This window comes from Callospermophilus lateralis, chromosome 14 (assembly GCF_048772815.1).
Source record: "Callospermophilus lateralis isolate mCalLat2 chromosome 14, mCalLat2.hap1, whole genome shotgun sequence".
In the NCBI taxonomy this organism is placed as follows: Eukaryota; Metazoa; Chordata; class Mammalia; order Rodentia; family Sciuridae; genus Callospermophilus; species Callospermophilus lateralis.
In genome coordinates this window covers 94,359,050-94,372,451 of record NC_135318.1, presented here as the reverse complement: position 1 = coordinate 94,372,451, position 13,402 = coordinate 94,359,050, and positions in this window count along the sequence as shown.

The following is a 13,402-nucleotide window of genomic DNA, read 5'->3' as shown; positions in this document are numbered from 1 at the left end:
TACTGGGCCATATCTCTTAAGGATTCCACCACCATTCAGCACAGGCACACTGGGGACCAAGCTTCTAACACATGAGCCAATCACAACCAACCATGGCAGTTAGTGTACATGGGGTATAGCAAGCATGGAGGACAGTGGTCCAGACGGATGGTCCAGATGGAGGCAGGGGCTATGTTATTAGGAGGTGTGGAAGTCCGTGTGAAGGATTTAAAATTTTACTCTCTATTAAGTGGAAAACATGGGAGTTTTTGAGCCAGGGAGGTAGAAATAGTATGTTGGAAGAAGGTGAGAGAGCCATTGGGTAAAAAGAAAAGATGGTAAGGAAAATTGAGAAGAGGGGTTCTAGAAAGTGAAGAAGAAAACAATAAGTTAAAGGAGTTGGCTTCAGAAAAAGGCAGGCATGTTGTTCTACTGAAAGGAAGGAAGAAAGGGAAAGAAGGGGAAAGAGAATGAAGCCATCTATGTTCCCTCCACTGGACAAGGAGAGACATGAAAACAGGAGGGACTGATGAGAGAAAGTGAAGATCTACGCGGCTGGGGGCTGCTGATTGATGTACTGGAGGAAGGCACAGGAGCAAAGGTGGTGTGATCAGACTGCTAATTTTGTAAGCATTTCGGTTCTGGTGTGTTCCTGTTGTGATTTTGGAAATGAAGCAGAAGAAAATAAGACTGGGAATAAAAGAGGTTGAAGAATGCAGGTAAGTTAGGCTTTCCAAATGTCATCTCTGTGGGCGTTAAAAGTTGCCTGGGATGATGGAAGGAGATAAAAGTCTTTGATAAATGAGAGTGCAGCTCTGGAAGCTCAATGAACTATTTTGAAAATAAAGAAGCAAGTTGCCAAAGAGTGAGCTCAAAGGAGCAGGGATTTTGCAACAGGAAGAGAATGTAATGGTCTTGAAGAGTCATGGGGAGGAAAGGAAAGTGACCATGAGTATGGGGGTGGGACATAAGACAGAAAAGAGTTCCCATTTCAGAGGGTCTAGGAGAAGCACTGGACTCAGGGGACAGCAAGATCAATTAAGCCAAGGTGGTGACGAAGCAGTTGGAGACATAGAAGGTTTTAAAAAAAAATTCTCAGATATTAGAAGAAGAGAGCACCTTAGAGTCTTGGATTTAGGAGGAGAGAGATGTTCAGAAATGTAGTGAGTGTAGAATTGGTCAAGCAAGAGGGACTATTTGGGGTATGTGTGTGTGTGTGTGTGTGTGTGTGTGTGAGAGAGAGAGAGAGAGAGAGAGAGAGAGAGAGAGAGAGAGAATTCTCCAGTGCTCTGCACTGCCTTGCCACACTAATGGTTGAAAGCTTGCAGCTGCTGGCTGTAGTCATAACCCCATTTGGCTCTAGTTTGTTTGGGAACTGGCAAAGCCAGTGAAAGCTGCTTTTGATAGGCCTCCAGGTTTGAAAAACAACCCAAATCTCTCCTCTGACACCCCAAAGGAAAACACTACATTCTTTTAAATTTTCATCATAAAAGAAGCACAAGATAAATGCAAAAAAAGAGCACTATTCTGTTCAGAGTGCTTAGAGCAAAAGGGAAATCAACTTTTTAATTGGTGAAATAAAGCGCTGGGTAGCTGAACACAAGGAGAGACGGTGAGCCCTCAGTTACAGTTTTCAAGTTCATTCTCCTTGTTCCTCCGTTATGGTCATTGCAGAACATTTTGTTTCAGGGCAGGAGACAGCTATTATTGTCATCCCAACAGCATAAAATAGATATTCTTTAAGTTGTCATATAGAAGCATTTCATTAAGTTCAAAACAGTGTCATAGTTTAGGAAATAATTTCCAGAAATAATAGTCCCAGGGATACATAACCTCAGAGTAATTTGGTGAACACTTTGCTGTTTTGAACATTTTCTCACAAGCTGTTCTTTTATCATCTCACTAAAAAAAAAAAGGTTGCATGGAAAAAAACTGAATTTCAAAGTTTAAGGGCAAAGAAAATATGCCTCACCCATCACCAAACTACTTTTCAAGAGGAAGAGAATTGAATTCTTTGGAATAATGGTCCAGAGGTGAAAGAATATGAGGTATCTTTAGTGGACTAGAAGTCATTTGGTAGAATGCCCACAGAAGTTCAAGGGGGGAGAAAGAGGTGAGAGACTAGACTTAGGTAAGTAGGTGGGGGAGATGATGGAGGTGTCCGCATTTCTGGCAGAGGAGTTTAGACTTATAATGAAGCAAGTGAAGTGTAACTGAAGGCTACTAGATAGGAGAGTGGCATAACCAGAAATACATTTTTGAAAGATTTGTTTAGAAGCTCTGTAGAAGGTGGATTGGAGAGAAAGACCTGGGGCAAGATCACTAAAGATGTAGCAATCAAGGGGAGAAATGATGGGAGTTTAAACAAATCATAGACAGTGGAGAATGGACAGAAATCCGAGTCTTGCTGGCCAAAGCACCTGAGATGGGAATAGAAGCCAGAATGATTCCCAAGGTGGCCCCAACACTTGCCTAAGGACCAGAGACTGAAGTCACATGCAGAAGAGGATTTAGCCCTCAGTCTTTCTTCCTTATTACCTTTGTGGAACACACTCTCCTCTTGTTCGTAACCTTGAATATGCTATCTCAATGTCTGTCATATTTCTCTATTCCACTTATTTATTTATTTTTAATTGATTTTATTTTTTAAAATACAACACAGATAGAGCACAATTTTTCATATCTTTGTATGTTCACGCCACTTCATATCTTTATACTTGTACTTTTTTGTTTTGTTTTGCATTACAATCTTATTACACATATGTACCACAATTTTTTTTATATCACTGTTTGTGTATAAAGTATGTTGACACCCAATTCGTATCTTCAGACATGTACTTTGGATAATGATGTCCATCACATTCCACCATCCTTACTAATCCCCTGCCCCCTTCCTTTCCCTCCCACTCCTCTGCCCTATATAGAATTCATCTATTCTTCCCATGCTCCCCCCTCCCTACCCCACTATGAGTCAGCCTCCTTATATCAGAGAAAATATTCGTCATTTTTTTTTGAATTGGCTAACTTAGCATTATATTCTCCAACACCATCCATTTATCTGCAAATGCCATGATTTTATTCTCTTTTATTGCTGAGTAACATTTCATTGTGTATATATATACCACTTTTTTATCCATTTATCTACTGAAGGGCATCTAAGTTGGTTCCACAGTTTAGCTATTGTGAATTGTGCTGCTGTAAACATTGATGTGACTGTGTCCCTGTAGTATGCTGTTTTTAAGTCCTCTGGGCATAGTCCGAGGAGAGGGATAGCTGGGTCAAATGGTGGTTCCATTCTCAGATTTCAAAGGAATCTCCATACTGCTTTCCATATTAGCTGCACCAATTTGCAGTCCCACCAGCAATGTATGAGTGTACCTTTTTACCCATATCCTCACCAACACTTATTGTTGTTTGTCTTCATAATAGCTGCCATTCTGACTGGAGTGAGATATCTTAGAGTAGTTTTGATTTGCATTTCTCTAATTGCTAGAGATGATGAGCATTTTCTCATATATTTGTTGATTGATTCTATATCCTCTTCTGAGAAGTGTCTGTTCAGGTCCTTGGCCCATTTGTTGATTGGGTTATTTGGTTTTGGTGCTTAGCTTTTTGAGTTCTTTATATACCCTAGAGATTAGTACTCTATCTGATGTGTGAGGGATAAAAATTTGCTCCCAAGATGAAGGCTCTCTGTTCACCTCACAGATTGTTTCTTTTGCTGAGAAGAAACTTTTTAGTTTGTGCCTATCCCATTTATTGAATCTTGGTTTTAATTCTTGTGCTGTAGGAGTCTTATTAAGGAAGTTGGGGCCTAATCCCATATGATGAAGATTAGGGCCTACTTTTTTATTCTGTTAGATGCAGAGTCTCTGGTTTAGTTCCTAGGTCCTTGCTCCATTTTGAGTTAAGTTTTGAGCATGGTGAGAGATAGTGGTTTAATTTCATTTTGTTGCATATGGATTTCCAGTTTTCCCAGCACCATTTGTTGAAGATGCTCTCTTTTCTCCAGTGCATGGTTTTGGCACCTTTGTCTAATATAAGATAATTGTAATTTTGTAGGTTAGTCTCTGTGTCCTCTAATCTGAACCATTGATCTAACCAGTCTGTTTTGGTGACAATACCATGCTGTTTTTGTTACTATTGCATTTAAAAGCTGATATTGGACAGTGTTTGTGAGACCTAAAGAGCTATCTCAGCTTGAAGATGGAATAAGATGTTTCTAACTTTGCTGATGTTTTCTAAGCCACAGTAGTGAGATATACAATAAAATCCTTATGAATGTAACATCCATGCAAGAGTCTTAAAGTGTTTAATCTATACCTCTTTCCTGAGCTTTAAAACTTGTAGGAAAGGTTACTAGCTTACTTTTTTAAGGATTTAAAAAATATTGACTCACTTGGTCTTGAGTTTTCACAACAATCCTACGAAATAAGGACTATGATTAATCATATTGTACAACGGAGGCATAGAGAAGTTATGTAAAGTACAGATGTCATACAGGGACTTAGGGGCAACTAGCCTTAGGGTGAGTTCATAGGTAACAGATCCAGGATTTAAACCCAGGCTGTGTGGTTTTGAAGTATTGCTAGGCCACCTTTCAAATCTTCTAGCTTATGTAATAGGAAGGTTGAGTTTTTTATGGTGGAGAAATTTCCACATTTATCTGCTAGTAAGAGAAATGAGAACATCATTTCTAGGTTAGGGCCTCTGGAGATTGATGATGAAATGTGTCATTTCAGGGAGGGGGCCCTATTTTTCTATAATTGTTTTTGCTCCCTTTTTCCCTCCTGCTTCAAATTCCCCATCCTTCAAATTACCGTGTTGGGCACTTGTTTGAGAAAAGTTCCCCAACATTGTTGATGGAGATGAATAACCAAGAAGGTCTGGTGGTTCAAAGTTGTCATGAGAAGGAAACAACTAATAAGAGAGAAGGGGGAACATCTACCTGTCATCTCTCTCTCTCCATCTATTATCAGTCTGTCTATCTATCTATCCATCCATCACCTATCTATCTGTCATCTAATCATCCATCTGTTCATTCATTCCTATATATTTCCTGGAATCTGTGTGCAGTATACTTAACCCTTTTACATAATTAAATCTTTGAATTCTTAAAGGCTGTAATGTACAGATGAAGAAACCATGTCTAAGAAAAAGTAAACTTTTCTCAAACCTGAAACCAGGGTTTGTTTATCTGACCCTGAAATATGTATTCTTTTCCTTTACTATACAGCTTGTATCCTAGACTTTTTACTTTTATACTAGATGTCCTACTTTTTATGACCAGATGATTGCTCTTTTACGATTTCTACAGGACATCTTTGTAATTATCTCAGCAGAATATATGCAAGTTAATCTTTGTCTTGCCCAATATCAGCTACGAGAAATGTCAATGTGCTAAAGAAAATCAATATAGGCAAGTAAAGTGGAACACTTGAAGGGAATGCTAAAGATAAATTTCACTTCTTTTTTTTTTTTAACTTAGTAAATTTTATTTCATTTTTTTTTAATTTTTTTATTGGTTGATAAATGCAAATTAGAACTACACTGAGACAAATTTCACTTGTATTTCAGATACATGACATTTCTCTTATTCTGTGAAAGCTTTGAGAAAAGCAGTGTACACAAGGCTGGATTGGTAATACTCATTTTTCTGTATATGATATAATTACCATATTAAGATAATTATAAGATAATATGCTTACAATTAAACCTCCATTTCAGGAACTCATCCTATAATGACAATGCCCAGCTTTGTTATGTAGAAAGAATGAGCTAGGTAAGGCATCTCACCTTTTATGCCCCATATATTTACTCTTTACCTGATTTATCATTCAGAGTGTCTGGTTACTATGGCAATGGAAAATATCATTTCATCCTGATAAATAGATTCAAAAAAATTATTTTAATATATATAATTTTCCCTTTGAGGTCTATTTTTTATTCAATAAAAAATTAGCTGATTATCAAACTAATTTTTCCCAGAAAAGTATGGTATAGTTATTACTCATGGTAATAATATTAACTCATATAACTGTAAATTGTACCCCCCCAAAAATAATGCAAAAATAAATTATTCACATTAGATATCATACAAAATAGAAATAAATGAACTGTTTATTCATTCCCTACCATATTTCTTTTATAGGTCTTAGTTGGGATACTCTGAGTTCTTGAGAAGAACCCTCTTTTAAAAAGGATTTCCATGGGTTATTGGTTAAAATCAGGGTCCATGTAAATAATTTTTTCTCTTCTCTTTTTTGTGGGTGTGGGGAAAGGGGAGACGAGACTGAATTTCCAGTAGATGCCATTCCAAACCTATTATACACCTACTATTTAATAATAAAAGAACTTAACGTCACTAATAAATATGACCCATAAAATCTGTTCCAGGCCATGGCATTTACTGAAACTAAACTGTTAGCTCCAAATGTGTAAAAACATCTTCACTAGAGCTTTTATATAACTGTATTCTTGCTCTGCTTGCTTACTGGTATTTATGTCTGCTCACTCCTCTTAATTGGCTAATGTTTGTAAAGTGCTTCTGAGATGAAAGTCTAATGATCCCTGTGCTGTGGGAGGGCGCAGGTGGCTGCTCTAACACTTGCTGAGGGTGTCTGCTGTGGGTTTGGAATGCACCAACTTCCTTGTGGGCTCCGTGATAATGAGGAATTCCTTAAGAATGCTTTATCCCTGTTCTCAAGGCCATTTACATTTGGTTTTTGGCTATGTTAAGTCACTTTTTGGACAAAATAAAATCATTTTTCCTGCAAAGTTGTAAGAGACTGTTGAAAGATTTTTATTCACCTACCACTAGGGTTTGCTCTAATACAGTTGGACAGTGTCCATGTGCCATTTGTAAAACAAATAATAATAAAATACATAAACAAGTTCCCAAATGATGTTTCTCTTAAAAATTAGGGGCATGGGTTTTATTAACTTCATATTCTTTCCCTGTACTATAAGCTTAAAAAGAGCCACATGAAATTTCTTGTTTTGAAAGGTAGGACGTGTGTGAAAAGGTTGGCTAGGAGAGATGTAATTGCAGATTGATAAAATTTTCTATCAATTTCTAAAACAGGAATATATTAAAAGGGAAGAGAGTTTTAAAAATCTTATGTTTTTTCCTCAGGTTATTGAATTTTCTCTCACTGTATAGGAATGATAGACTTTCTATGCATTATATGATTCATTCTCATGCTAGAAAGTTTTTTAAATATTTCATATATATATATACATATATATGTGTATATCTATACACATATATATGCATATATATGTTTTTTTTTGTTGTTGTTGTTGTTCAAGATAGGATAGCTCTTGAGGTCTTACAAACACTGCCCAATATCAGTTTTTAAATCAATGGGAATAGAAAATAGAAAAATACAACAGACCTGCCTTTCATAAGACCTTATTTCTTCATTAGAAATACAGTCACATCACTGGCTCACCTGCCTGCTTTTCTGGGGCTCCCTCCTGGGATATGTACAGTCAGTCCTGTGGGGAACCATGGTGTCCATGGGGATCATATCACTGCCTAGATTATTCCTTGGAGTCAGGAGATTTTCCAGCTATTTATTTTTAATTAGCTGGTGATCACTGGACTACTTAGAGCAGGTTCCAGCAACATAATCAGAGATACAGAAAAGCTCAATACAAAGACATTCTTTATATCAATTTTCATAATCAAAAAAAATTAGGAAAAGACAAATGGCTTAAAACAGAGACTGGCTAGATAGGTTATGGCATAACCATTTAATGGAATATTATTCCATCATGACAGTAACAACATGATGTGAATAACCTGTTTCTCTGCACAATACTCTCTTAGGTAATTTTCCCTTTTCCTACTGGTTTTAAAGCATTCATGATATAGCTGGTATACTAATTATTTGTCAGTTATTTCCATTGCAAATATTTCCTTCAAAACTATAGATAGTCATTGTATCTAACAGTTTGTTTTGATGAACATAAATTTTAACTTTTAATATAATAAATTTATTAACATTTTCTATATAAATTTATGCCTTTTTAATTTTTAAAATATTTTTAGATGTTGATGGACCTTTATTTTATTCATTTATTCATATGTGGTGCTGAGAATTGAACCCAGTGCCTCACACATGCTAGGCAAGCGCTCTACCACTGAGGCACAACCTAAGCCCCTAAATTTAGGCCTTTTGTATCTCATTTAAGAAATATTTCTTATCCTAAAATCAGAGTTTTCTGCAAAGAAAATTTGTGTGCCATGACAGACATCTAAGTTTATTTATTCTTTTGTAGCTAACCCTTATCCTGTCACTATTTATTAAATAGTCTATTGCTTTCACATCAATTTGTGACACTATCTCTATCTCATGTCAACTTTTCAAATATAAGTGGAGGCTTGTTTCTGGACCCTTTATTTTAATTTGTCTATGGGGGTATTCTACTAAAACACTGTCACCATTGCTACAACTTTATGTCATGATCATATTTGTTACAGCAGGCCCATCTAGGTTATCTTATTTCTTCACTGTCTTTCCTATACTGGGCATTTTGTTCTTTCATAGAAATTTTATTATCATTCTATAAAGTTAATTAAAACCATGCTTTTTAAATTTTGATGGCATTTAACGATACTAGGGAAAATTTATTTCATGCCATTAACTAGATTTTCCATATCTTTAACGTTTTATAATTCTTTTTTTCTTGATACATCTTTTATTAGGTGTTTTCCTATTATTATGTATGTATGTATTTAATATTTCTATAAAACCACATTTCAATATAATGAAAAATTATACTTCAATATAATAAATGTTTGACCTACAGAAGCTCTATTTTTTCAGTTTATAGATTCTCTTGGGTTCTCTATGTAGAAAAGTATGTCTCTGACAATAACAAATGCGGTTCTCCTTTTTGCTTATTCTTTTGATTCCTTTTTTTTTCTTGTTTATTGTGCTAATAAGACGTTGTAAAGGTAAAGGAGAGTCTAGTAATGTTGAAGGGGATCAGGAGGCAGAGTGGAGCTATGGGTAAGGGGAGGCAACCCAGAATGAATTCTTCAAAAAATTAAGTTACAGACACATATAAATAAGCCACAGAAAATTTCACCTTTATGCATAAGTAAAAAGAACAAGTAAAATGTAAATAAATAGATGAGTGTAAGGAGGTCTAGTAGAGTAGAAGAAGGAGAATGGGGGAAGGAAAAGAGGGATCCTGAGCTGAAATCAAATTCCATGCACACACATAAGAATTTCTTGGGATTAACCCAACTATCCGTAACTATAAAGCTCTAATTTTAAAAAGAGAGGGAGAGGCTGCTGTCTATATAACTCATTGATCTCTTTATTCTTAAAAATTAAAATAGAATATGCCAAGTTAAAAACAAAAAAACAAAAACAAAGCTACATTCTGTAGCATCTTCCTTCACAGATAGGAATGGCTACTGAGACGTATTCAGAAGTAGGGGAATTGGACTTCAAGAAGGTTCTTCAAGGGAAAAGATGATTCCAACCATAAGTTCTTTCTTCCTTTCTGATACTTAGAGCATAGATACAATGTTTGGATCTCCAGTCTTCATTTTGGAGTCATGTAGTACCTTTGAAAATAGGAACAAATGTTGAGAATAATGGAACAGGAACGAAAAAAGAAACTTGGGCTCTGATGAATATATGGAGTTCAATTTGAGGACAGCACTGACTGTATCAGGATTTCTACTAGTCAAGAAAAATGAACTAATTATTCAGCTTGCTAAGTCTTTCTTTGTCTAAGGCATTATTATTAATGTGATATACAGACAAATTTCATCATAGATAAGCATAGTGCTTCTGAACAGAAATTTTGGAGAAAATGCTTCCAATTTTCCCTAAGATTGTTTGCTATAAGTTTTTTGTAGACAACTTCTTTCAACATGTTTCCTTTCTAAGCTTAGAGTTTTATCATGAATGTCTGTTGAATTGTATCAAATTCTTTTTCCGTATTTTTTCAAATACTAAAATAGTTTTCCCTTTTTTATCTAGGAGTGTGATAACTTAATATTTATTAATCTATATTAATAAACATTAATTATTTGACATTTATTAAATAATTAATTAAATGAAATTAATTTATTAATGCACATATTTCTAATATTAATCTGTTCTTTCATTTCTGGGATAAACTCAGGGTGGGTACTACAGGCTGTCAATCAAACATTTCTGCTAAAATATATATTGCTTGATTTGACTGACAAATATTTTACTTAAGATTTTTTGCATTTATGGTTAACAGTGGATTTGGCTTATGTTTGTGTTTTTCATTATGGGCTCATCTGATTCTTTTGCTGAGCGCTGTGTTACTTTATGAAATGAGTTAAGAGTCATTTCTCGCTTTCTTTTTCCCATGACAACTCATGTATAATATTAGTTATCTTTTCCTTGATTACTCACAGAATTTTCATTTGTAAAACTGCCTTAGCTAGTAATTTACTTGGGATACCTCCAGTTACCGGTGAGAGTTCTGCTCCCTCAAATATTGAAGTCTGAACATTAGAGAAGCACGTTGATGCAAGCATATAAAGCAGGGTTTATTTAAAAAGGGGTAACACAGACTTCTCCCAGGAAGGAGAAGAGGGCCATAGCTGATATCCTGGTATCCCAAGAAGAGAGGGGTTCTGCCCTTTTTATAGGTCTTAGGCTTCCTTTGTTCTCCTGCCTTTTCCCTCTTATCTTCCTCCTTCCTGCAAACCTGACTAGGCCCAGGAAAGCTAGGTGGGAGGACGAACAGGTGGGAAATAGGTGGGCTGAAGGGGGAAGGGCAGGATGGAGCAGACACATTAATTAACCATTTTACCGCTCCCTTTAGCAAGGGGCAATTCCTAGGACAGGTTACCTTAGCAACAGTTTGGAGCAGGGCCAGGTTCTTGAGGAGGGTGGAGGAAGGGCTCTGAAGGAATTAACATTTCAATCCCTCAGGGGCCAGAGTCCAACTTCCCAGGACTCTCAAAATTGGCCTGACTCTATCTGACCTGACTCGATGTACCTATCTATATGGACTGCCTGTCTAATTCTGGCTTCACTTGTAGGTAGAATTCAAATTCTTTAGTGATCACAAGTATTCTCATTTTCTAATTCTGCATAAATAATTTTGTCATTTTTATATGTTGTAGAATTTTTTTATATTTCTAACTTTAATATTTATTAGCATAAAGGGTTTTTTTATAGTGCCTAATGGATTTTTACTTTTATTTTCATCTGTACCCATTTTCACTGACAATATAGTTCATTTGTGCCTTTTCTCTTTTATGTTTGGCAAATACCCAGAGGTTTGTCTTTTTTTTTTTTTTTTTTGTCTCTCTTTTGTAATTGGTTCTTTTTAGTTATGCATGATGGTGGAATCCATTTTGATCTAATACAAGCATGGACTATGTCTTATTCTAATTAGGACCCCAGTCTTATGTCTGAACAAAATGGTATGATTCACTGTGGTTTCAGTCTCCTTTTAAAGATCTTTTTTTTATTATGCATCTTTTTGTTTTGTTATTTTCTATTTCATTCAGTTTTGCTAATTTTCTTTTACCTTTTAAGGTTTTTGTTTATTATTATCTGTCTTCTTGAGTTGAATGCTTAATTCATGTTTTCCTCTATTATATCATTTAAGCAACACATTTTACACTAAGTACTGCTCTGGATAAATGGCACCATTTTGATACAAAGTGTTTTCATTCTTATTTAATTCTAAGTATATTCCAATTCACATTATAAACATTTAATTTCATTTTATTTCATTTTTAAACATGTGGGATTTCTGGCTCCCTTTTATCATGAATCTGTTTTGTTCATTTATTTATCATACTGAGGACTGAATGAACCTCAGGGCCATTCTACCATGAAGCTACATTCCTAGTCCTTTTATTTATTTATTTATTTTGTATTTTGAGACAGGGTCTCACTAAATTGCCCGGGCTGGCGTTCAAGTTGTGATTCTCCTGCTTCAGTCTCTGGGATTATAAGATTTCACCCTCATGCCAGGCTGAATCTGGTTTCAATGTTATTGTTTAGTACATTTTTATAGTGTTAACTCTGTAAACTTTTAAGTATCTTTTTCAGAATATCCTATTGTATAAAATTGTTGAGGATGCCAATTCTTTTTTATTTTGTTGTCTATTTATGTACTATTAGTTGTTTTTCTGTTTTATACTTTTTTTTTTTTTTAATGTAAATACCTCTGTAGTGCTGTTGTTTGCTTAACTGTGGGAATTTAAAGCATCCTAGATTTTGGGACTGCAGGGTAGTATTAGTTGTTCTGCTAAAATTCCAAGTGATTCTCATTAAACTCCTAGCAGTATTCATGTTAATGTCTGCACTTGGAAATCTCATACCTAGTAGATAGCTAAATTTTTCCCAATATTCACATTAAGTTGCACATTTGGAGTGCAATGGAGTATATTTTTCCTCAGAGTTCTGGGAAGAAAAAAAATTTCATGTTTTCTTGAAAGAAGATTGGTAAGAAAATTTTTAGGCTCATATTAATAGAGGGGTCACACATTCCAGAGTCCTGGCTATCTATGGGTGTCTCACTGTCAACTCCCTGCCTCTTAAGTCCCCAAGATCATGCATTTCCTTCCAGGAGTCAGGCACTGTTTTAAGACTAATATTTCCATGGACTCCCAGGGGACCATGGCACAAGCTTTTTGCTCCATCTGAGTTTCTGTTTTATCTCTGGCACCTGGACATTTTCTTTTCTTTCTTCCAAGAGTATAAATATACTTCCAAGTGTACACAGTGTACACACACACACACACACACACACACACACATCTTTGATTACATTTTAGCCAGCATTTCTATGTGGTTTAGCTGACAGTGTAAATTTGAAGTATATGCTAACACTGCATACAGGTTAACTCATATTACTCAAGAAAGGAATTCCCAGGAATACAGAGAAGTTAGACACAGACAAGTGGCAGACAACTCCAGAGAGTAAGCATCTTCTGGGGGCCTTAACCTGTTTGCTCTTTGGTAATGTCATACTAAGAATGGGCCCGGTGTGCTCAAGGAATAAGCTAAGCTGAGCTGGCTTCTGAAGGTTCCCAGGTCCTATTGTCATATAAAATGCCATGATCACCTGGTATAGGATAGTAATAGAAAAGGAAGTTATAGTGCTGGTATTTTGCAAGGACTTAACACCGAATAGAGGTGACATTTTATATATATTTTATATAATAAAATGTACCAAAAGTGATCAAAATCACAATTAGCTTTCTTTAATAGAAATTTTCATTTCATGCACCTCATGATCAGTAAAAACTGGAGAAAGAGAAGATTACTGTGTGGAAGAGCCCAGATCTTTAGTGAATCTGGAACGTATAGTACATTAAGACTAGAAGAGGCAGGGTCCAGTTAATAAAAGACCTTGAATATAATATTTACCTTCACTTATTTTAGAGATGTTTTCC